This window comes from Anser cygnoides, chromosome 10 (genome assembly GCF_040182565.1).
Source record: "Anser cygnoides isolate HZ-2024a breed goose chromosome 10, Taihu_goose_T2T_genome, whole genome shotgun sequence".
In the NCBI taxonomy this organism is placed as follows: Eukaryota; Metazoa; Chordata; class Aves; order Anseriformes; family Anatidae; genus Anser; species Anser cygnoides.
The window spans coordinates 399,210-425,607 of NC_089882.1; the positions used below are offsets into that span (position 1 = coordinate 399,210).

The 26,398-nt window shown below is 36.1% G+C and overlaps 1 protein-coding gene across 21 annotated transcripts in view; it reads left to right on the plus strand.

Moving 5' to 3' along the window:
• Positions 1 to 26,398, plus strand: part of ERC2 (ELKS/RAB6-interacting/CAST family member 2) — a 523,782-nt gene that overhangs the window by 51,794 nt on the left and 445,590 nt on the right. Inside the window, exon 1 of one of the 21 annotated variants that reach the window (XM_067003459.1) lies at positions 18,534 to 18,556. The exons of the other annotated variants lie outside the window; for them this stretch is intronic. The gene's annotated coding sequence lies outside the window, so the exon portion shown is untranslated. Of the gene's footprint in view, positions 1 to 18,533; positions 18,557 to 26,398 lie in introns of those variants that run through there. 21 annotated transcript variants of the gene reach the window in all.

A 26,398-nucleotide genomic window follows, 5' to 3' on the forward strand; every position in this document is an offset into this window, starting at 1 on the left:
ACTGAAGTTATGTGATGTAAAGCCATGTCTGTTGTTATTGCATGAGTGTGCCTTCAGAAATGAGGGCTATGGTTTAAAAATATTTATGAAGCTATTATTGTTATGAAAATGGGAGTGAGTTGAAAATAGGAGTGAGTTGAAAAATTGTGACTTTTTTTGGTAATTTCTAAGCATTTTTTAACTGCTGCTTCTACCTTGGTGAAGGTAAAAACTAATCTAAGAGCAGGCAGTGAGGGAACTGCTGAGTACGTCTGCAATATGAACCCAGTCACGATATGAAGTACTATGAGAATGGAGGGGTGTATGGAAGATGAAAGCCCTGGCTTCTCATTTCTTGAACTGGGGTGAATTCTAATTGTACCATGACACTGTTTGATATATCTTATTTTGAGATAGAGAAGGATGTTCATTTTAAAATTAGTTTGTGCAAGCTTGTGCTTACTGCTTTGAAGGGGAATTGTGGAAAATGCCAAAGGAAACTGGGAGCAGATCTGTCTGACTTGAATTAGTGAATTTGTGCTGTGAAAGTCTACTTAGGTCTTGCAAAATTCCATCCTAAAATAAAACAAATTTTGAAGAAGTAATTAATAGCTGCGGTGCATACTCTGTGGCATTTAACCTTTCACAGTCATGAAAGTGTACCAGTGTAGTAACCTGGTGGAAGAAGGCTGCTGATTGATTACATGTTATGTATCAGGCATGCCCTGTCCATTTGCTCTTAAAATAATACTAAGAAAGTCTGACCTAACTATTCTGTTATCAATATAAATGAAGCCCTTCTGGAAAGTTATCTGTATGAGACCTGAATATTTATTGGAGCTTTTCTTTATGGATATCTCTTTAAAAGCTTCTTCTACTGACATCCTTCCTAGCAATATTTTGAATCAACCTATGGAAACAATTTTATAGAACTCTGTATTTTCTATTTAAAGATAAAATATACATATGGTTTCTTTATATATAAAGAACTTTCCATACAGCAAGCAAGTATAGTGATATTTTTGTTTTCGTTTATGGGAAATTGCATTAAAATTTTAGTTTAGTGTAGTGCCGATGGCATATGTGGAAAGCTTTTTCGTTGTCAACAGTTCAGTTCATAAAATAGTCTACTTAAAGCCGTGTGGTTTAGTTCTATCAAAACATGAGGTATGATATGTCATATCACAGCAGTGCTTTATAAATTGAATTAATGAATCAATCTGAAAAACCTTTTTCTGTGAATACTGTATTCTCTCAATAAGTACCTAAAAATCCTATCCTGATAAGAATATGTATATATATTTTTCTGTGTATGTTTCCTTTTTATTTCAATGCAGTTATTTTGGTGGTTGTGCAGAGAGAAAAGAGAAGAAATAGTGAGACTCCCTCAGAAGTTAGATTGAGTTGTTTATTAATTTATTGTCTGCAGCATGCTGCAAAATATGTTTAATAATATATATACCTAGAGGAAGCTATTCAGACTCTGTAATGGTGAAGTGGCCAGAGAGTTAAGTGCTTCTCTGTCTTCTACTTCATAGATTATGGTTGAATTCATAGATTTATCTTTGTGATAAAATTGAAAATAAAAAATTTTCAGCTTCTGGTGCCAGTTTTCAATATACCAAAGCTAACTACTTTCAGTCATTCTTTTTCCAGCAAAACTTCCGTCTGTTTCACAAAGAAATGAAAAGGGTTGAAGTCTTGCAATTAAAATTGGCATTTCAACAATAGTACAGTATTATTTTTATTTAATATTTATTCAACAAAGTGACGGTCAGATTTGCCAATCAGTGCCCCATTGTGTAATGTGATATAAAACCCATAGCAGAAGACAGCTGCTGCCTATGAAGTATTCAGATTTTCTTGGACAGATCGGGGAAAAAATACTTTTGGCACATTCAGGTGTTTTAGTTACATTTATTGCTGCATTTTTGATGTGATGACATCAACTTCCAAAGTCAGACTTACAAAAGGCTATTACTGGTTGGTTCCTCTTTCTGCTTTCTTTTGCCCAAGCTGTTCTTAATGCTGTGTGTTTGCAGGTGTAGAATTTGGGTTTCTTTTACATTTGTGCTCACTTTGATAACTGCATTATCTTTTTATTTTGATCATTTATTCATGTACTCGCTACACTTTCAGGTCCCATCTTTCTTCCTCAGTTGTATCGTTGTGCCATTTTCTAGGTCAGACTTTTCCACACCTGCAATGTTATTTCCCTCTAGGCTTGTTATTTCTTGGGGACCTCTTGTTATATGCTTTTCTATATCTCATTTCAGTGTTGCTTGTACACCCCATAGTTAGTATCTCTTCCTGTCTACTCCTTATTCCCACCTTGTGTACTTTTGCCAGGTATTGACATTTCTCTGGCTTCAGTTAATTACTATTCTTTCATTCTACAGTGCTTTCTTCCAGCTCACTTGTAATGCTTGTTGCCTCACAGAACTTTCAGCATGTTTTTAGAGCCTGAGGTTGCCTACAGAGGTGGAGAATGTCTTTGTGCAAATCTGAACGCAGCATTAGTTTGCTTAAAGGAGATGTAACTGTTGGGTCTGTTGGTTTCAGAAATATCGCCATCACTTTCCCTGTGAATTACAGAGTAGAAACATATGTAAAAGCAAGCTTCTGGAAGTGAAGAATTGTAAAATATTTGATAAGAGGACTCCTGGTGTATCTTTCTGCCTTTAGTCTTGCTCAGTTAATATTTCTCTCTGTATCTGTATGTGGAAGAAGAAAGGAGTGTCGTGTTCTTGAACATGGTGGAGGTAGACTGTCTCATATACAGCTTAAAATAATTATTATGAGCCAACAGAACTGTATTAATGTTGTGAGTAGTAGTATGGCAGTAGAAAGGGAAAATACAAAACAGATGTACCATATGTTACTGTGTTTGTTTTCTATAATAAAACCATGGGGCACTCAAAAATGTATTATTCATTGAAATACATTTTACTTCTTTTTGCAAGGGTTGGGGAAAGCTGCAATTTTTTATTTCAGATTCATTCAGAAGACTCTCTTTGTGCCTTACTGTAGTGTCTACTGCATTGTACTGACTCTTGGTAACCTTTTGCATACTTTTCTGTGTACTTTTTGGTGGTTAGGAAGGGCCTTCCCTGCTGCCGTCCCCCTCCCCCCCCCCCCCGAAGGGCTGTAATATTCTTCAAATAAGAAGGACTGTGCATTTACGTGCACAAATGTGGCTGGTGAAATAATAGACTATAGGAGGCCTATTGGGCTACTGTGTACTGGAAATTTGCTGAACTTCCCTGTTATTTCTGGCATGCTCCAATTATTTTGTCTTAGCATAGGGTAGACAATGGGTGTGAACGTTACCCTTTAAAGAGTTTTATTTGTCAAAATTATGTGAATTAGCATGTGTTTATTTTAAAAGTATCTTATCTAATATCTGATTTTTTTGAAAACTATTCTAGTATTTTATGCAAACCACACTAGTGAAGAATAATGGCTTTTTTTTCCTTTGAAGGGAAAGGTTACGTTTTGTTGAACATTGGCACCTGCAATTTCACTTTGGTTTAAGAGTGGTTGTACACGTTTTTCTCAGTCCAAATAGTATGACAGTTTAATTGGTTCACAACTGTTTATGTGAAGCTCAGCTGTATATTTATTAATCCGCACAGTTTTACTTTATGTGGAGCTTTGGGAATTGTAAGTCTTATACTTGGAAAGGAAGTAATGAATTCTGTGCAAGGGCCTGATTTCCCCCTTGTGTTTATTTACTTATTTATTTTTGGTATCATCATTCTGTAGGCTTCAGTGAAGTTAATCCAAATTTGCACCTTAATGACTGGGAGAAGACTTAGGGTCCAGTATTGTAATTTTTTAACCTATAAATGTCACAATTTCAGTTAGCTTTGATGGGATGTTGTAAACGTATCTTGTTTGATTATTCAGTTATCTACTGGAACAAATTTGGAATTAACAAGGCAAACAACCCAAAACTCTTAAATATAGGCAGACATAACTTCTGTTTAACATTAGTTATTATTTTAAAAAGGGTTGACGAGCAAATTGAAAAATAGGTAACTCATTCTTATGTCTTGATTTTTAACTGTCGTTAATACTCTAAATCTTGCGTTAAGTATGATTGTTTGATCAGTACAGCACAATTCTACTTCTATGACCTTAAATTTATCAGAATAGTTTAGATTTTTTTTCAAGCACTGACACAAGTTCTTAAAAAAAAAAAAAAAAAGGAAAAAAAAAAGAAAAATCAGGTTCAGACAAAACAATATAGACTACTTATAAATAAACCAGTATTTTATGTTTTGCTGGGAGTCAAAACTTAAAATTTTAAGTTAAAACTCTAATGTGGGGCTTCCTGTAAGTAGGAAACAGAGCTATATAATCTTTTGTTTTCTCTCTTTTTTTTTTGGGGGGGTGGTGGTGGTGGTGGTGGAGGGCAAGGGGGAAAGGGGGCTCCCAGCATCTGGATTTCTGCAGACAAGGAACGATGATTATTTTTAAGACAGCTGCAGTGAGGTGTGGGCTGGTCATCCTCCCCATCTCTTGACTCCACAGAAAACTTTACGTTTCTGTGGGTTTAAGATTCCAGAATGTAAAAATACTGGGATATTGGCAATAGGATTAAGTGCTGTATATTCATAGAATTTTAATCTTATTCTAGATTGAGACTGAAGCTATTTTGCTATGCTGTTGGGGTACCTGGGCTAGACAGTCTTCGGCAGCTAGGTTTGATTATGGTCCACATCACTTTTTTTCAGGCTGGCTCTTTGAAGGTGGTGTTTAGTATAGCTCCTTTTTAGCTAACTTGCTAATTGCTATAGAAATGTTGCATTAAAATGAAGGCTTGGCTCTTTGAGGGCGTCTGAAAATGAAAATAACAATCTTCTATGGACTTAAGGACATTTTTGTCTGAAAGTGCAGGAAAACTCCATTGCTTTCTCTATGGCACTATTGCTCCTGGAAAGTTCCACAGTCTTGAATAATTTCTATAGAGTTTAATATTCTGTGTCTTGGAAATTTAATATGTATTGAAATAGCAGATGAAAAACATGTTAGGTAGTGTCACCATAATATCATTTTTGTTCTGTCATCTTAATTTTATGCTCTGTCACTTACAGTAATTTGTTAAACACCCACATGACTCCCTTTATGTTTGAATAAAATCTCTTGTTCAACGTGTGCTTCACAATTTCATACACGCTAGAGATTGTTTCTGTAATTTTAATTGCAATACTATTAGAAGAGCTTCGCTTATTTAATGCTCATACTGGAATTGCAGCTAAACATCCCAATGTGCAATGATCTTCAAGTTCATTTAGTGTTTAGCTTGATAGCCAAGAGAAATTCACTCTGAAATAAAACTAAAAAAAAATTATCTGAAACAATTTTCAAAGTACATGTAAATATGAGGTAATAGGATTGATACCACTATAACTACAAGAATTTACTATATGGATATGTTAAATTCAGTGGCTAGAGTTGATGATGTGAGTTTATTTTAGCAAATGTAATCAAGCTTTCACTGCTTGCTTGAGATCATATGAACTTTGCAACTATTACTTTTTGGATGCTTGATTTTTGTGGATGAATTCAGATTGACAGGACCATGCATTTAATCAGAATGATCCATTAAGGAATTATGTTATTCCTATTAATGTAATTTTGATGCCATTTCCATAGTTACTTTAGTACTGTGGAAGTAACTGAAACGACTGCAGGGAATTCGGTTAATGGCTCTTCTCAACCTTTCTTCTAGTTGTATGGAATCTTAGTTTTTATGACCTTATTAAAAAAAAAAAAAGTAGTTTTTGGCAATTCACTCAATCTATGACACATTCTATCTTCGTGTTATTGTCACTACTATTTATTTCTGTATGCCATTTATATTTTCCAGTTAAAAGAAATGTTTCAACTTTGAGTTGAACAAATGAGTAAAATTCAACTTTGATTTTTTTGAACATAGGAAGCTTGAGCAAGAGTCTTACTGTAGGTACTCCATAATACCTTCAGGTCATAGATTGTCACAGAAAGTCAGCAAAAAGGAGTCCATTTTTTTTGTTAAGGACATTACTAAAAAAGTAGTCAAAGCCTCTATATTGAATAGAAATAAAATGTCAGCCTTAGATACACATTTTGATGGGTAAAAATGAGGCCATTCTAGGAACCCCCTTAGGAGCTGCAAGAGGCTGCTCATTTGTTATCCTAGGAGAGTTGAATTTTGATGTGCTGAAAAGATTTTCATTGTTTGTACTTGTGTGCGTATATATACACACATTGTCTATCTGCTGTGCTGATTGGCACAATAAAAATAAGTGAAACCAAAACTTTGTTTTCTATAATGCCTTTTTTTTCTTTGTGTGTGTGTGTTTCATCTTTAGCATGATTCCTTTTCCTATATTGCTTCTGGTCCACTTTTGTATAAGATCTGTTGAGATTTCTTCTCTAAACCTCACATTTTGTTGGGTCCATGTGCTTTTTTGAAGTCTGTATTGTGAGATGTAATGACTTATAATTTTACTAGTTATCCTCTTAAAAGTTTATGTGAAGATAATGCCATGAAAACTCTACAGGTGTCATGGAAGGAGTGGTATGATGTACATCTCATACCTGCAAGGCTACACTATTCCAAGTTTGTAAACTGGATGTCATGACATTCAGAGAGCTTTCATTAGAGTTACTTATTAAGATCCTTTAGTCAGATGTTTCTGGAGAACAAATTCAATTATAATTGTACAGAGGATATTTTTCAGATGCCAGAAACTTGCCTTAAGGCTTCAGTTGACTTATGTAAAACTGTTAGAAGTTTTCTCTAGGTAGTTATCAAATAACACATTACACTTAGCAATTGTATCTAATGTTTATACTCTTTATGGAAGAATACATAGCTGTAGTAAAGGTAAAATGTAACTTAAGTTCAAGTGCATCCAAGAAGCGTTGTTAGCACTGTATGCATCCATACATATATTTTTTGAGGTTCTTGTATAGACTATGACAGATACTAAAGATGATTAGTTCTCTCTGCTATGTGGAGATAAGGTACTCATCTACATTTACATTTCAACTGCAGAAGAAATGTTCATATGAGATTGGGATAGGAAAGAGTTGGGTACTGTTCAAAGCTTGTCAGGCCACGATAATTTACTGGAGAGTTTCATCAGTGTTGACTTCGGGTGTTGGCTGTGTAAGAAAATACTTCTGTAGTTAGAAACAGGCTTGAAGAAATATGTCCAAAAGGCATTCTACTTGAATATTTTTGTTTCAGATTTGCTGTTAATCCCACCAGTAATCTTTCTGTTAGAATCTTTTTTGTATTGCTGTTACACAGGAAGTTATCTTTTAGGTTTCTGGTTCAAGCCTGTGGGCAGTAATGAAGTCCTGATCACCTCTTGGCACCCTTCTGTGGCACAAGGCACAAGCTTCTCTGAGCTATACTTGATTAAATCTAGAAGATGGGTACATTGTGACATGTAAACAATTGTAATATGCCACATTTTAAGCAACAGACTTGCAGCGTGGGCTGCAAGAAGAGAATCACATGTGACATCACTGAGACATCCCCATTAAAATTGGGGTTTGCTTGTGGGAGTAGCTGGGCAAAGGAGTTTAAGCTAGGTCTAGTTCTTAGGTGTCACATATGAAAATGGACTGCTGTTGAACTCAGTAAATTGTAGGTGGCAGAAGGGTTGACAAAAACATCTACATATTGTAAAAAGTTGTCTTTAACAACAAGTTATTCGCTGTTTCTGTAGCAGCCTGAGCATTGCAAATTATTATAACGTGGTCAAAAGAAACTGTCTCATTTCTCATGCTGGAGACATGGAGGATTACCTGTTGTGGTGAGCCAACACATTGTAAATTCTTGGCATCATCTTCAGGGGTCACTGTTATACTAAATTTTGAAACCAATGGTTGAGAGAGATTTAGAAACATTTTTTTTTCATGTTACAATATGAAAAATGTTCCATGGCAAAAATTCTACTAAATATGGGAAACTGTGAGTAACTTAATAAGCTAACAACTATTGTTCCATCAGGTTGAGTGTAGGGGTAACTATACTCTCCTACGCTAGAGGGGAGTCATTAGAGCCCAAACCTGTTAGAAATAAATTAGCTCATGCTTATTTGTCTCATATTATTGAATCACTCTTGTGTTTGGGTATACTAAGGAGTCACTGATTACCTGCATAATGATGGCATAGAATAGGATAGTTCGGTTGGACTTGATGACCTTTTTAGGTCCCTTTCAACTACCTGACCTCTTCAGGGCTACTCAAAAGTTAAAGCAGATTAGTGAGGACATTATCCAAACACCTCTTGAACACTGACTGGCCTGGGCCATCAGCCACCCATGTAGGAAGCCTATTCCAGTGTCTGACCACCCTCCTGGTGAAGGAAGTTTTTCCTAATGTCCAGTCTGAACCTTCCCCGACGCAGCTTTGTTCTGTTCCACCACGAACTGCCATTGGTTCCCAGGGAGGAGAGACCGGCACCTCTCCCTCTGCTTCCCCTCCTCAGGAAGCTGCGGAGAGCAAAGAGGCTGCCTCGGAGCCTTATTTTCTCCGTTCTCCAGACTATACAACCCAAGTGGCCTTCCAGCCCTTTTACCAGCGTTCTTGCCCTCCTCTGGACACTGTCAAGCACCTTAACACCCTTTTTATGTTGTGAATCCCAGAACTGCACACAGTATTCAAGGTCAGGTCGCAGCAATACTAAATCTAGTGGGAGAATCACCTTTTTTGACCCACTAGCTATGATGTGTTTAATGCACACCAGTATTGGCGTGGATTTTTTAAAGCTTTTCCAATGTCACTTATCAGAGGCTCTCAACTAATCTGACATGAAACAAGAGTTTCCGTCACGTACATTAATCACTTGTAGATTAACTCTTATGGAATAACTGGCTGCAAGGAATCAGGGAGCTCACTTAGAGTAAGGTAAAGGTATCTCCTCTGTTGAACATACTCATTAATTACTTGAAAAAGGGGGTATGTAGGACGGTGTCAGCTTCTGCTGATGAGGATAATGACAGTGAGTATGGACAGAAGAGTTGCAGAGGATATTGAATGAATGTGTGATAAAACTGCAAATCAAGTTCAACACTGAAGTGATGCATCTGAAGGAGAGAGAACTAATCCTAAATGTACATAGATAATGATGGTCTCTGGATTATTTGCACATTAAAAAGAGGTCTTGGGGTTATCACAGAATTTCTTAAAAAAAAGAAAAAAGTTCTCATGCTCAGAACAGTCAAAGAAATTTCACTGATGAATAGAGATAATTGGGAAAGGAATGACAAGCAAGCTATGGAACATTATAGTGACACTGCTTGGTAGCTTAGCTTATGTCCTGAATTCTGTGCAAGTTCAGATGTCCTTCATCTCAAAAAGGATATGGTAGAATTAGAGAAGGTACAACTGAGAAAGGAAGGAAAGTTGAACAAAAATATCAAAAGGCTTCTATAAGAGTAAAACTAAATAGGTCTACTAAAGGTGGAAAAGAGATCACAGAAGTGGGATATAGTAGAAGTCTGAAAGAGTCTGAGCAGTATTTAAAAAAAAATAATGTTAGGAATAACTGGTACTGCTCCTAAAATGATAATCAAGAAATACCAAATGAAGGAAGCGTGTTCAGTGTTAGTAAAATGTTTTTAAACAAAAGGCTTGGAATGAAGCTGGTAGTTCACTGCTGCAGGACTTTGCCACAAATGCAAAAAGTCATTAGATTTATAAAAAAATCTTTCAAGGACTGTTAAGCACATAGATCTAGAACTCCTTGAGCTGAAGATGACTGGAAACTGTACCCTTCTCAGCCTATGCCTCTTAAAGGCTTTCCTGAGCATCCAGTGCAGGTCAGTTTTTGAATCCAGTACAAAAACATCCTGTAGTGTCTGACTGATGAGCCCTACTGTTTTTTGCCCTCATTCAAATGGGGTTTCAAAGGTCCTTTTCTTTCATTGGATAATATATAAGTAGTTTTATCACCAGATGATACAGTCAGAACCCTTCCTATAAAAGCACATGAAAAGAAGACATTTAAATTGTATTTGAGCTATATTTAAACTGCAGTTACCCCTCCCTGTGTGTAAGTTGAAAAGATGAATCACCTGTGTGGACTGTGTTCCATACCTCTTGGTGATCTTAAAGAACAGAGTGATCATAGTCATAAATAACATAAGGTCATCAATGAATGGTGACATCTTCTGGGTTTGTCCATTAGTTTGTGCTCCAGACATTCTTTCATTCTGGTTCTCTCAACCAGGGATTTCTGTCTCCAAATTAAGATGGAAAAGTGCCAGAAGGACATCTCTATCTGGAATCATGCTCACAATGAAGCTAAATTTACTGTCAGCAAACTTACAGAAGATACTCTTGTTCATAAGTAGATTGTATTAACCCACTTCATCAAAGCTGTTCAAACAGCAAAAGGATAATACGTATATATTCTGATCTCTAACCAAGAGTTGCATTTATCAAATATGTTTAATAGCAACATTGGCAAGTAGATCAGTTACAGAATATTTCAGGGAAAAATACATCGGATTCAATAAAGTTAGGTTTTTATTAGGGAAAATAAAAATGTTGAGGTATACCATCTGGTCAGGATGACTTTGACCTTTATGGAGAAAACATTGTTTAAGTGGGTACAAGTTATCTGACAAAACACTTACAATCCAAGGCAACAGATATAAAGCACCAGAAGTGGCTCAGATTTATTTTATGACTTTGAATCAAGAAACAATATCCTGTTCAGAGGAACTGTTAAATTTAAAAACAAAGACTAAAAATGCCTTCTCTTTCTGCAACTTTATAAATAAGCACACTTTGTTTCTTTTTTTATGTCATGTAAATATAGGAGCAAAAACCCAAATGTCTTATGCCAGCAAAAACATCAGTGTTCTGAACAGTCTAACTGGCTTAAGCTATTGCAAATGTTCACATTACTTCTACTGAAAAAAAATGTGAACACTGCCTGTTTAAAGTATGTTATATTTGGGTGATATTTATAGCCAGCAACAGTGCATTGATTTATTTTTTGAATAGTTTTGTCAGATGCTGGCAGTGAATCAGGTTTGGGGTCCAGGAAAAGCACATCTGTGCATCAGTAATAACATAGCTTTCTGATTTAATCTCATACAATCAAATTCTAACCTAATGAAAACTACACACGCTTTCTTCAGTAGGTAGGTATGTAGCTATCAAACTTTGGTCACTGGGGTCACTTCCAGCACTGTTTTGTTCTGAGCAACCTTTTAAAAATGGATTTGATGTAGAAGAACACACAAATGAAGCCGCAAAAGAATTAGGAGTAGAGCTGTTTGATTATGGTGGTTTGTTCTTAAATTCTAGGTTAGACTTAACGAATTTAGCTGAACAGAGCTCCAAATTTTAACACCAGATTCCAGAGATGTCTTGGGTATTATTGTGTCAGACTACTCTAGTGAAAAATTGTCAGCTTGTTTCCCTGAGCTTATAATGACTGATGCTTTTTCTTTACAGACTATTGCTTTTTTATATTAAAAGGAAAAGAGATGATAAAATATTCTACAGAAAAATATTAACGTAATATCCGTTCGATTACCAAGTATCAAATTAATCATTTTTTTCTTTGGTTTCTGAAGTGTCTGGAGCAATTTTCTCCTTTATTCTATTTAGTGATAATTAAGAATAAATCAAGCAGCTGGCCAAAGACTTTTCACTTGGCAGGTAAACACTTGCTGTTACTCTCCACGGAGGTCAGGATATTTTGCATTTCAGCATTCCTGGAATTCATCTTCTATGGTCTAGCTCAATTAAACCGCCTGTGGCACTGAACGGGAAGGGGTGTGGAGGTGAAGGTCTTAAAGCAAGAAAAGTATCAACTAATTAGAATTTAGGACTACACAAATGTAAGGTTTTCTGCTATGTCTTCCCCACCTCCACCCTTGTTTCTTGTGAAAAATAGAATATGGATTAATCAGAGGAATAATTGCTTGGAAAAATTCTTCATTGATCATTTTATTATTGTATTTGGCAGTTTTTACTTTTTACAGAGGAAAAAGGTCTAAAGAGAGCTGTAAGCTCATAGACAACAAAGCATGAACTTGATGTGGGTGTGAAAGCTGCAAAAATACTTGTTTTCTTTAAGAGGGTTGTTTTTCTTTCTCTTTGCTATTGAAGAGAACCAGCAGAGCCCTACAGTGGTGACAGCACCTCATGTTACTCTTTCCAAGGGAATTTTTTTGACCAGTGGGCTATGTGGCTATCCTTTTATTTTGTCTTGGAAACGACTTCCAGTTCTTCCTCATGCAAATACAAGAAATCTGAATAGATTGCACTGTAGCATATAGGCAGCTTCTAGGACTTCAATAGCCTGCGAGATGGAAAAGAGTGCAGCTAACATAAATGCATGTTCACATTTTATGAGGACTAACAACTTTCATATATACATGTGTATACTTACAGAGAGAAGGTGTGTGTTTCGGCATGGTCACCCTTTACTTTTATATGTAATCAATTCTTTTAAAAAGTGCTTAAGACATTGCCTGGAATTTGCTTTTTCAGTGAGTATTCGTTTTAACGAACAGTTTTTAGAACAAATAGGAAAATGGAGTGGTTATTCACATCATCATACCTAGATGTGATTCATATTGGGTATTGGTAATGCTTAGGATTGTTATGGGCTCTTCTAGAGTGTTTGTCAAAGGAAAAAGAAAAGCTAAAATATATAACGTGTTACTAAGGGTTGTGGCAGGAGAAATGAGAGCACTGTTTGGAGGTACACTTTTCTATAGAGACTTTTTTCCTAGAGTTTGAGTAAAAGTGGCTGAGACTTTGCTTTCTCGGAGCAGACAAAAATCAATTTCCAAAACTGAACTTGAGTTACCAATGCAGTCAGGAGCGTTAAAGAGTCTGTGTGACAGACGAATCGTGGAAGCTGCTCAAGTTATTTCCATAAGAAGACAGTTTGGAGAGAAGAAAAGAATCCATGGGGCACCTTTAATAGGGCCTGAGTACTAAGAAGGTGCAATTTTTGTTGGAGGTGGTAGCAAGTGGTTCGTTATTCCACTGAATTTTGAAATATGAGTACCGTTATAAAAATTGTGTGAAATAAGCCTTAGAGCTGCAGTTCTTTGGTTCACCAATGGAGATGTGAATGAGGCCAGTGCCATGTAAGTAAAACTAGGGTTTTAAAACTGTAATCTTTTTTTTTTTTTTTTAATTTGAGTAGGGTAAATTAATGATAATGCAGAGGGACTATATAAAATAGTAGAATAAAGTAGGAAATAGTAGAATAAAGCAGGAAAAGAAGTCAAAGAATTGTAGAATTATGTCCTGTTTTGTTGGAGATAATGATTTAAGGCTTGACAAAAGGACAGCGTTTCATTGACTTCCTCTGTTCCCTTCTGTGATCATTTAACATCTCTAGCAGCTACAGGAATTGATCAGATGGAGCAAAAAAATAATAAAGCCTGCAATGCAGTTTTCACTGCCAACATTCTGGCAAGTGTTCCTGTTAGAGATAAAAGGTAGTGTAACGCCTTTTACACTCCATTTTATTTTGACTTCTATGACTTCTCTTTCCTCAATTCTTTGATCATGCTTTTTCATGCCGAGTCCTTTTCTTCTCTTTGAACACACTGGCTGTTCTGATTTTTGCACCTCACCCTTATTAGTTGACGGTTCCATACCACTAAGTGGCATCATCCCTGAAGAACAGGTCCTAATTCATTTTTTCCTGTGTAGAAACACCTTCTAACAAATGTGCATAATACAGCTTACTCTTGTTTCCAGCAACTTTATCTTTTCTCCATAGATCCAATTGGAAATAAATAAATCAGCCTGTGATCATCAGTCTGTTTGATGGTTTCAGCAGCAGCTTGATCCACAGGTGGAAAATTTAGATCAGTCTACTCCAAAGCACAAAAGAGCAATGTCACTTTTTTAACATTGTTTTTTCTATGCATCTCTAATAAAACGTGTCAGCTAATTGGATTGTTTAGTTATCTAACTCTTCTGTTGTTTCGGTTTTAAAATTAGGAATATGTACAAGCTTGCTTTCTTGGGCTAATAAAATCCTGACTGTAAAGAGAATTAGACAATACTAACAGAATTAAAAGAACGCTTTTTTGATTTTTCAGTTGAAAAAAAACTGCAGTTTCCTTCAGAAGGATTGTTCCCTTGCACCATGTTAAATAATTTAAGGTGCAGATTTATTTTTGATTTGTAGTGACTGATGCAAGTTCTCACTCATGGTAGATTGTGTCCTCTAAAACTTCCTTTGGATGGGCTTTTTGGTCATCTTAGTAGCATAACCGTTTAATCTAGAGATTTCTGGCACAGTTTTGCACCTCAAGGAGCATCCCCATAGCTGTACAACTGCTGGAAGGTGGCATAAATGCATTTACTTCTTTACAGATAGAGAAGGAAATGATAGGAGCTGTAGCATGTGGTGTAATGGATAATAGTTACCTTGTGATTAACACTTTGCTGCTGTTAGTGATCCCATCTGCACAGTATCAGAGTATATCAGAGCCAGACTGCGTCCGATTCTTAGTGTGGTTAGGTGGTGCTACATTTGAGAACTACAATGCATCATTTTCTAGAATCCAACTCTGTTCAGATGTTAAGGACATTGAGATAGGTGTCTGTGAGTCCAGTAACCCGCTGCAGGGTTGTTATTGCTTCTGGCAGTTGATTGCAAAGAACAGTTAATATTTCTAACATTTCAATCAGTGCATATGATTCTGTTCCAGAACAGTGAAGCATATTACTTCTGCCACCAGGAACATGCTGTGAGATTCACTTTGTAGAGCAGTGATTCTCTCGGTTATTATAGAAGGAATTTCAAATGGAGGGCTTGGAATTAGCTTTTATGGATTTGAATTGAGAATGCTAAGGAATGCTGGCAGCTGAGCTAAAAGAAGACATTATATTATAAAGACTAGTTTGCAATATGGGGAAAAGGGCTAATGTGCTCATCTTTCATTGTCAGTGCTCTTCTTTTTATCACTGTATAGGCTATGGGGCTGTTAAGGGGAAGAAGAGTGCTTGTAATTTCAGTTGACTTCCAGCTCCTTTGCACTTAAGGATCAGCAGATACCTGTGCAGGAGCAATATTAAGCTTTGTCTCAGCCATTATATAGGAATGTATATCCCTTAACCCTTATATGGAAACTTACCTTTGATTATTTTCATTTATATTTTCAATAGTGTCTTTATTTTGCCAGTTTATTATGCAAGTCATTTGTGCTGAAAAAAAGTGTGTTTTTTTTCCTAGAGCTCCCCATAAATTCTAACTTGGAGTCTGAATGATGTCTGATATAGGAATAATTTACTATTGCTAAACAATATAAAAATGCGATTGAAAGTGGTGCTGAAAACACTTTAATTAAAACGTAGGTAGTCTGGCTTTTGAGAGATGTTAAATAACTGCAGCAATGTGTGCATTATGAGTTTGCTAGTCGATTTTCAGTCTTTTATGAAAGTTGGGATTAAAAGTTATCAGTGTTGTAAAATGGAACTCACAAAACATTCACTGTAATCCATCAAAAGAAGAAAAACGTTCTCTTTTCTTCAAGTACTGTTTTGCAAGGGCACACCTGTCTCACTAAATAAGGATTGCCAGTGCACACCTGGAACACATGCAGTATAAACATTATAACTTGAATATCTTTGCAACACCCCAAAGCAAACTTAGTGAAGGATCGTGAAACTCTATTTAAATCAAATATTCTTGTAATGAAAGTTGGTAGTTTGAGTGCATTCGGTCATAAAGTTTAGTTCACTTTTAAACAGTTATTCTGTTTTATCTCAGAAATGAAGTTAAAAGCGTGTGTAGTGCAGTAGAGAAGACTCTGTCTCTGCTTTCAGCCTAATGGTCTCAGTGGAGTTTCTCCCTCTAGAGGTTATGCCCTGAAACAGGCGTGGTTTTACGTCCCCATGCTGCGATATTGTTACATGTCTACGGTGGTGCACTGCAAAGCAATGACAATGCATCCCATCACTTAAGGGCTTTTCCAAAGTGAATTTAGTGATATTTCTTTCAATACTGAATAATATGTGCCTTCATCCTTCAGACTGTGCAAGACTTTCTACGTACACTGGGATGCATTATGCAGTATATTCTGCCTGTCAGATGACATTTATTGTACATTTAAATTGCCTCCAATATGGCTATATATATATATATTATAATTTCATGATGATGGAAAATTGTTTGTTCTGCTTACGTTGGTTTTGGTTTTATTTTTTATTTATTTTTTTAATAGTCGTCTTGTCAGTGTGAACTTGGAAGTAGCCCCTCTGCCCCCAGAAACAGATAATCTTGCCCAAGGTTTTGCTACCATGTGAGTCCTACTCCGGTTATAACACTACTTGGAAAATGCTAGAGCCAAAGGAAAGCTGCAACTGGAAAATCTGTATTGAGGAAAATAAAACAGGTATGAGTGACATTTTGTGGCAAATGTATAGAGAAAACATGGACAAGGGAAGAAAGGGGAGGAATCAGATGTAAATGAGCAGAATAGAGAGCTGTAAAGGAATTTCACGTGGTTAATATGCTCCATCTCCTCTATGCTGCCCATGAGTAAGATAAAACAACCCAGATAAAGATGGATCTGAGCATGAATTAAAAAAGTAGAAAGATACAAGATTACATCATTTCTTAAAAAGAAAATAGTTGAAAGAGCCCATATTTTTAATTAAATTATTGATGGAAACTGAGCAGGCTGCGTAGAGAGTTCCGGATGACATGTATTGATTTTATATAGTCACCTCCTATTATACAGTATAGAACAAATCGTCTCTAAACATACAGTAGAAAAACCGGGGATTAGGGGAGGATATGTTCATGGGGATACTCATTCCGATCACAAATCTGTACTTAAACTGCAGTGGGTTTGCAGTACATAGCCAACAGATGTGTAAACATGTGATTGAGGGGAAAAATATGGCAGTTATAGTAAATAAATCTTTTGCTGAATAAGCTTTTGGTACTTTAAGGTGGCTCTAAATGCCTTACCCATCCCACGGATTTTGCGATGTTCTTATCTGTGGTGTGGGACCAATAGTAGTGCTCTGCACTACAAGTACAGCTTGTGTTGCTTTTTGTGAAAATGAGGCGCAGCCCTGATTCTGAAGTCACTTACATTTTCTTGCCTTAATCACATTTTGTTTTGCTTTCCAGCTGAAAAGTCATTGCAGAACTTTAACAATTCCTTTGTTTTGTTGTAGATATATAAATAGAATAGTCTCGCAGCATGCATACTTGGATACGAGAGCTGTTTGAGAAACAAGGAAGAAGTACGATACAGGAGACTGTTGGCAGAAAAGTTAGTGCTATCAATTGAAAATTCAGCTCTGTGGAATGCAGTTGGCCCCAAATGTCCCTTAGTACCTCTTTGTTTAATTGCAGTTGGCACTGAGTGGCTCCCTGGAGGCTTCCAGGGACTTCATGTGTTTGAACCACTACCAGATAGAAGACATAAGGATACAATAATATTCCAGCATTCTAGTAATTAAGACTTGAGGTAAAAATAATCCACCAACATACAATGAGAGAAAAGATAATTAAAAAAATCATAGCTGTAAATTATCTTTTGGTAGTTTAAAACTGGGTATTACTGCCTTCAGATGGCCCCCTGTAGTGGTTTAATATGAGATCTGTAGTCTTAGCAGTAAATTTTCTTCTTGTGGACTAGTTTCAAAAATCATAGCATTAATTTGGTATTTTTTTCCTGCAGATACACGCAACAAGTCTTATAGCCATGTTTAAATACTGTAAGTCAGTAGTGCTTAGGACTTAAATTCCTGCATATTTAATTGGCTTTTAATTAGGTAGTCATTTGTGCAGTACTGTATATTGAATGATGATTAGGAAAAGACGGATATAATTGTTTTTTGATGTATGTGGCTGTGTTTTATTTGCCATTCTTACTTCAGACCGAATGCTGTCCCATATTAAACATACAAGGATAAACCATGCATCTGACTGTTGGTGTTTGCAGTGTTAACAGTCTGCTCACACTCAGCATGGACTGCCCAGCGGTAGAATAACCAGGGGAGTGAGAAAATTTGTAGCTGACAAATATTGTGGTTCTGGATCAGAACGTGGAACAAAGAGCCAGGGTTAGCTTGATTAGTTGGTAAGTGCTAACTGTAGGTCAGCAATTGGCGGGTCTTAAAAAATTTCCATGGGGATGAAAAAAAACCAACCACATTCTTTCGCTGAAAACCTTATGAATCATGGTTTTGAGGGGAAAGTAGTAGTTATATTATATTAGTGAAGGTGCCTCAGCCTATGCATTAAATGCTTTAAACCTAAAGCAAAGTTCCAGAATAGTGATGCTCTGATGTGAGTTTGAACAGTACTGCGGGAATCCGCTTGCATGCATGCATACGTACCCTCCCCCAGTCATCTACTCTAGAATTATGGGGGGAAAATTCCTTTCTCCTTCAAGAAAAGAAGACTTGGTTAGACTGTTAATTTTATTTTGCCATACTTACAGCTTTGTATTCTTATATAACGGCAAATTATTGGTGTTGTTTTTTCTGTTAGGAACAATCGCTATCGTTTTCCTTCGTGTTTTCGTGCTCGTCAGTCGCGCTCTGCCATAATCCGTAAGTGTGCTCTTTTTGCCATCTTGTGGCCAAATCTCGCAAGTGCAGGTCTCTAGTTAGGAATGTACTGGATTCGTTTAGGCCATAAATGAGAGAACCATGCTAATAAATCTGACAAGACTATAGATTTAACAAAGCTAATTGCAAAATCAGCCTTCTGACTTCTGAAAGCCTACTTTTGTGAACTGCATAGACCTGTTGAACCTAAAGTGTTGTCTCCTTAATGATTTCACATTCCTGCTGATCTGCGCTTCTTCAGTAACTCAGGACAAGATGTCTTTCCAGATGATTGTCTTCCTTTGTGATGCATCATTTTTCTCTGTTGGATCGACTGAAAACTGTTTTGATTGGAACTACTCAAAATCTGTATATGGATTTTTTATTTTTTCCCCTTAACTGTAGCAGAACACACAGTACTAAATCTCCTTTTCAAATTGTTTCAGTGGGATTTGATTAAGTATTATGGTTAATCTACTCTCAGTACTATTCCTGATAGAGAAAATAGCAGTGAGGGGTTGAAATTGGAACCTGATTTATTGCTTTTGTTAAAAACAAATATTTTTATTTCTGGCTTACCTGAAGCTGAGCTTGAAATTGAAATTGTCATGTGAATAACTTATATTCATATGATTTTTCTAATGTGTGCATTAACAATAAGGAGTTAGAAAGTTTCCAAATCAAAAGGTAGAGAAGATAGGAAGGTTGTACGTGATGTTAAGGTGCCCTGTTTCCTACAGCTTTCTGTTATGATGCGTTTGTCTTTTATGTCAATGAAAGTTTCCTACCTAGAAACTTTAAGCATAAATTTCACACACACATTAAAAATGTGTTTGCATTTGAGTGCTGAGACTTTGACTAGTCTTTATGCTCTTGCAGTCTGTGTTTTTGTTCTGACTTTCAACCTGGTGTAAGTTACTGGAATCTGTTTTTGAGGAATCGACAACCTATAGCAGGCTGTTGCATTTCCCTGTATTTTTTTGGTCAGTTATTGTATGCAGAATATTGATTTACAGTATGTATTGCATTAATAACCTGAAAAACAAACATGCTGTATATTACAGAACTTATTCGTCAGATGTAATGTAACTCACATCACATCACTCAATGTTTTGTCCATTACTACATACTGACAATGGCAACCACCTCTATTTCAGTCTGTTATGACCATATTGTTGGAAACACCCATTAATTAGACATGTAAATATTTTTTTCTATGCCTTTTTCTCTTAAATAACTTTAGTAGAACCTGTGCTGCAGCCACAGAGATTCCTGCCCTCAGGGCATGGGTTTTTTTCTTTGTTTGTTTTAGAAGTGAAATATTTACTGCTATGGAGACAGATTGCAAAATAAGGAGAGGGAGCCCAGTTCACTTGATTTTAACTAGGAAAAAGATTCTTTTTATTTTTTCATAGGTAACAGTAAGCATTCTGCCAGAAGCCCCTAAACTTAATAGCAAAAGATCAGGCAGATAAAAGCAGGAACTGAAGATCAAGTAACACAGGTTTTTTAGTTTTTTGCAACGTGAGCTTGTTTATTATCAAAACTTTTCCTTTGTAAGTGATTTCTTGACTCAGTGCCTGAAAAAGGTCCTTTAATGTAGCTCTTCTTGAGAAATAAGGAAGTAGTGGTCCTTTTTAGCATCCAAGATGTTTTCTGTGCTCTTTTTTTGAGTGAGTTAGCAAGCTGGACAATGAGTTCCACTGGAAAACTAGAGAGAGGAAGTTAGTTACTTGCCAAATGATTTTTGGCTTATATATATATATATATATATTTTTTTTTTTAAAGCTGCGAGTCAAAAGACAATGAATTCTTGACTTACTATGCCCCATTAAGTGAAGTTTGTGCAATCTGTTTGTATTGAACCTGTATTCCTGTATTAGTGAATATAATTTAATGGCTGTATCAGAAAGAAGGCAAGTACATTACCCAGATTTTCATATAGGTGCATTTCAGTTGTACAGGACCACAGGAAAAAAGAATAGACTCAACTCCCTGTAAAAGTCCAATTCTAATTTCACTCCTGCCTTTCAAGTGAATATTCTCAATGCATGTTTTTGGTTTTAATTTCTGGCACCACTGTGATTATTGCTAAACCTAATTTCTTCTCAAGCAGCCATAACAGCAAATTATACTATTGACTGTTCTTTTATTTTCTAAATTATCTTTCATTATTTCTTCTGTAACACACTGCTCCACTTTCAGTCTTCAGCGTGTGAGGCTCAATCATAGAAATGTGACAAACTACTTAAATGTTTTTATGAACTGCATCTAAACCAATTTGTATGTTAACTTTAGTCATATTACTGAAACAAGTATGAGTATTAGGCTTGCAAATATACCTAAACATTGTTGAAGGCAACCATGCAAATCTGCAGTTTCTTCTGTGAGAGAAAAACAATAAGAGAATTGGAGATATTTTCCTCATCAATATAAATAAAGAAATTGATTCTCCTATGCATTTGCACATCCATTGAATGTTTGGATGCTGGAATGTTAAATATCGCTGAAGGTTCAATTAACAAGAATTTTGCTTGAATGACGCACCACTGACAAAAACAGACCAAAGGAGAATAAAGATGCAATGTCTGAAGAATCACAGATTCAGATCACATACAAAAAAGCACTTTTAGCATTAAAATTTCTGGAGGTGAGACAAACGTGAGACAACTTCTGCACAATGCAGTTTGCTGGTACCATGTATTTCAAAAGGGCAAATTTTTGTTTACTAGCTTTCCTTAGTTTTTCTTTCTTCATGCTTTTAAATTTGGTTTCTTGTGAAATTTGATAAAGCTTGCCCTTAATACTGTACCTTGTGGGCTAAATAAGGATACTTGTCGTGTACGTTAGACATCAGCATTTCTTCATACAGATGTTATATTTAATCTGTCTTAAACTATCAGGCTTCATGACTATTCAGTCAGCTTCTCTGGTCATCTCCTGCAAATACTTCTGTGAAAAATTAGACAGGAATGAAAGAATTACCAAAGAACTTGAGATTATTATACAAAACTCATCTCCATGTATAACTAAGGGGTAACTGTAGGCTAAAATGTTTTAGTATTGCAAATTTCAGAATAGGTTTGCACTTAAGGCACAATCTGTAAGTATTTATTTCTCCTTTCCTTTGCTTGCTATGGGCTGTGTTGTCATTTTTCTTTTATTTCCTTTGCTTTGCTGTTTGGCTTAAGTAGTCCTGTCATTACGGTTATACTTTGCCATTCTGCAAAATGTTAATTCTGCAAAAGAAAAATATTTCATCATTATAGATATCAACTGTGCTACAATCCATCTGTAAAGTATCAAAAAATCACTTGTTAATTTGGAGAAAAACTAACCGCATATCCAAAATTTCTTGCCCTAAAATCTTTTTCTCCTTTCTTCCACTACATTTCTCCATCATAGCCAATGCTGTCTGTGGTGAGTGATTTTTATTTCAGATCTTTCAAGTTCCCCTTGCCCCTAAAATCCAACTTACTTCCCCCCCCCGAAAGCTAGCTGAATACCATTTGTTAAATAATTTATTCAGTGTAGGATTTCTAATATTTATCAAATACTGCTATCAGGTTTCCAACCACCTTAAACCAACGTCCAAACAGTCTTATCTTTGTGCAGATATAGCACGTTTTACACTTATCAGTGGAAATTCAGTTATGTTGTACTTTGTTTAAAGTAGTCAATATTTCAAAAGCAAAAGTTCAGTACAACTTTTGCTCAATCCTTTTATCCAAGAAAATTTGAATTAATGTGTATGTTTTCTCCTATTGATAAAATTCCCTTCAATGGCCAAATCCTGTAGCCTGTAATCATAAGAACCAGAAGGCCGAGAGAAAGGGGCTTTTAAAAATGTAAGAAGCCAAGCAAAGCCTTGAGAATAATCTGCAAAGATACATGTTCTCAAAAATCCTTGTGTTAATTTATATAGTTACTACAAAGAGCTTTTTAAAAGCATGTACGTTATTAGTATCAGAGCTAAATGCGAAGTCTGGTATTTGGATGATCATTATTGGTACTACTGCAACTTTTAAACAGTCCCGTTACATTGTCATGACAAGAGTGTGTCCTCCTCTTTTCCACCTTCTTCCCTTTGGGAAAATAATGAGGGGTGGTGAGAGAAGAGGGGCGATTAAGGTGAAGAAAAGCACCCAAGTCCAGTAAGGTACCTGTAGCTCTTTTTAGATGGAGCACCAAAATAGCAACTCATCCTGGATGGCTACAGAAATAGCTGTTCCACCTGCACTGGATGTTGTTGACATTGCCCCCTTTAGCCCTAGTGCCAGAATCATTTGGAGGAGAAGCTGGCAAAGAGCACCCTCAGACGTTTCCAAACATCAGTGATTCCTGTCTGAGGAATAAACTTGTTAGATTATGCAATGTTACAGGAAATCACTAGCAAATTGTGAATGGTACACTTGAAATCCAGCCCTTGATGAAAACCTGTGACTGCTTCCTTGCTGCCCCAAACCCTTCAGGCTGGCTTTCCCACTCAGGACAGCCCCAGCTACAATTCCTTTTTTACTTGACCTTACACAGGGTTTGTTGTTCCCTTCCAAGTTAGGAGCAGGCATTTTTTGTTAAACAACAGTAGACTTCACTCTTCAACATGTACTTTGCTTTGGGTGACAGGGTGGTGGTGTAAATAGGAGAAACCATGCACTTCTATAGGTGGACTAATAATTTTACTTCAATATCCTTATGGTATCCTTCTCCTTCAATGTTCACCACATACCTAAGGCTTTGGGGTGCTCTGGAAATGCTGCTGTGCTCTGACCCAAGGCGGGCTGTGGCAGGGCAGTTCTCTGCAGGCAATTTGTTGGTGAATAGCCAGGTGGCAGAGACCAGAGGAACTTCCATGGGTACAGAATGAGCCGGAAGCCAGGTGGGGCCATTAATTCCTCTTCCCTTTATAGTTCTGTTTCAATTTCGGGGGGGTCAGTTTGAAAACCTGCACTGTGCCTAGTTCACAAAGTTGTGGGAACCTCCTGGGCAGTGCCATGGATTGCCTCTCGGAGCCGGGCTATAGGGAGAGGCTGCCGAAGTTCTGAGAGAACTGTTTATATATTCCCTGGAAATTGGCATGGAAATCATTCTGTAAGTTCTGGTCAGCTGGTCTGTTTTTAATAGAAAATATGAAAAAAAAAAAAGAAAAAAAAAAAAGAAAAACATTTTGTGTGTCTTTTTAAATCCCACTAAGTTCTGTCTGTGTAATCGAAGCAGCGTGACAGAGATTCGCAGCACTCCCACATTCCTCCCCTGCTACAATTAATATGCAGCTTCTTGCCACCCTCACAACATGTGTTCTTGCCTTTTCCGAGCTAGCTGCTGCTATGGGAAGCTGTGCCAGCACAAGTCTAAATCTGGTCCATCATGTTCAAAGAGTTCTAAGTCTTGGAGGGGTACAAAAATGGATTATGTCAAGGTAGCAGCAGCAGCCTGCCACAGTTGAGGCTGTTAGTTTCATGTATTTGCATCCATAATTAGTGTTGTCCTCAGCAGCAAACGTGTTTGTGGGTAGAATGTGAGAGCCCTGTACATAGGTGGCTGTGGGACAGAGGGAGGCTGTGACTGGCTTGTCTTGCCAGAATTGCTGTTTGAGTTGGGCGTTCTCATCATTTGTGGGTTGATCTAACACTTTGGCCTTTTAGAGTTTGCATTCAGAAGGGCTGTCTGTTAGCAATGTGCATGTTAAGTTTGCTTTTGTTTCTGTTTTAAAGCATTTTAAATATTTTACAAATGAGTTATTTGCTTAGCTAAATTCTTCTAGATATTGTATAGACACTGCTTGACTTCAGGAAAATATTTATAAATAGTGTTTAGCATCAAGTAATAAGTATTGTCTAACTTGTTTGAAAGACCTATTTTAAATCATTCAGATTGGAGGAAAAAATATCTTTTAGTGAATATTTCTAGACTATACTAGTAGCTACTAAATATTTCTGTTGCTTAGTAGCGAAATAATTTTGGAGTGCAGAGGATTTATTCCACGATGCTTATGCAAAGTCTGGGATCTTTCCTCAGGTTTTTATGCGCATGTTACTTCAGGCAGTTTTTCTTTTGGAAAAAATGGAAAGATATAAGCTTCAATCTTCAGATAAATGCCTCGGGGCTGAAAGTCTAGCTGATACGGTGACCAACTGAAAACTAAGTAAAAGGGAAGTTTCTTTTAAAATGTTGAATTATATTTTGTTTGATCAAAAGGAAAAATTTAACTTAAAAAAAAATCTAGCTCAGTTTAATTTTAAATTACTTAAAAAATATGAAAAAGTTTAAAAGCTGAAATATTCAATTTGCAAAAGCCAACAAAAATATTTATTTTTCTCTCATTTGGAGCGCGTCAAAGGGGCTGTTTGTCAAGCTTGAAGCCAATTTATGAGTAGCTTAAATGACTATAAGTTTATTTTTTTCTAGAATTATTAATCTAAAAATTTTATTCCATTCCAACTATCAGTTTTACAAAGCTACAAAGGAATTGGATCAGAATGTCTGTATTCTCTAAAGTGAAATTTCCTTTAGTTTGGAGTCATTGCATAACCACTGTGTTGACTGGTGGAGGTCATTGACAAAAAATATGACTTAATATGGGGATAAAGGACTTGAAAAAAATGTTTTTGGTTTTGTTTACTTTGCAGCATCTGTCTCTGTCATTGCCTTGTTGTTGGCTTTGTTAATTCACTCATTCATAGTAATCATTGAACATTATTTCCATACTTTTTGGATTCATTTGCATTTATACACTGAATTTATGTGCTAAAATTGTCATAACGGGGTCATAAGTTGTACATTAGTAGGTTTAAAAATTGCTACATCGAGAGGAGTTTTGAAAGTAAGCTTATTGGGAGATTTTATATAAATAATTAAAAAGATGCTGAGACTTGAAGAAATTGAAAGAATTAAGTATCATTACCATTTAGTAAAAGCAGGGCAGTAAGTGAGTAGCCTACATTTGAATGCTCCTAACTGAGTGTGTGTCTAATGAGATGCAAATATTAAGAGGTTTAAGCTCTCAACACTTATAAAAATATTGTCATTTAATGAAAGAACAGATTCAAAGTAGAGAATTCCACTACAGGTAATGCTTCTTCTCCATTTGAAATAACTGATAAAAAACATGATTTCAAAATGTTATTTTATTTTAAGTTTTACATTTTTCTTTCAGCTTAAATTCAGGTTTTTGTTACATACTGGCAGCTCTAGATAAAATCGTGCTAAATGTGAAGGTAGCATCAAATGAACTAAAGAAGCCTCCCATACTGAGTTAATGTGTTAATGAATTATTAATTGTTTTATTGGAGTGAGGAGCTGAAGAATATTCATTAATGCCAAGAAGTCTGGTGCCGTGCATTAAGTCAACTAAATCATACTGACAGAATTCCTACATGTAAGGGTCTTCTGGCAGAGCACACTTGGCTATTGGGGAACTCGTATTTCTGTATATTCAATATGCTGGGTAGGCAGTGAATAGAGGAAAAAATAAGAAAAACATTTTCAGACAAGCAACATGATATTCTAATAATTTAGGATAATTATCTATACTCCAGTCTTAATATAGGAAAAATCATTTTCAATTTTGGTTGAAACATTGATTAAGGATTGCAAGATTTATCACTCTGTACTCAGATGTAATACAAATATTTTAGGACAAGTTATTGTGTTTTGAAAAAGCTTAGTGTAAAAGAATAGTAAGTTGAAATAGGAATATTATTTGTTGTGGGATTAATTATTTTTGACACTTTCCTTTGTCACATCTATTTAAATGAAGTCTGCCTTTAGCTTAGGTTTGTATATTGTGAGGTTGTTGGTGCTGTTTTGTATAACTCAATAAAATTATCTTTTCTGTTGAAGGTA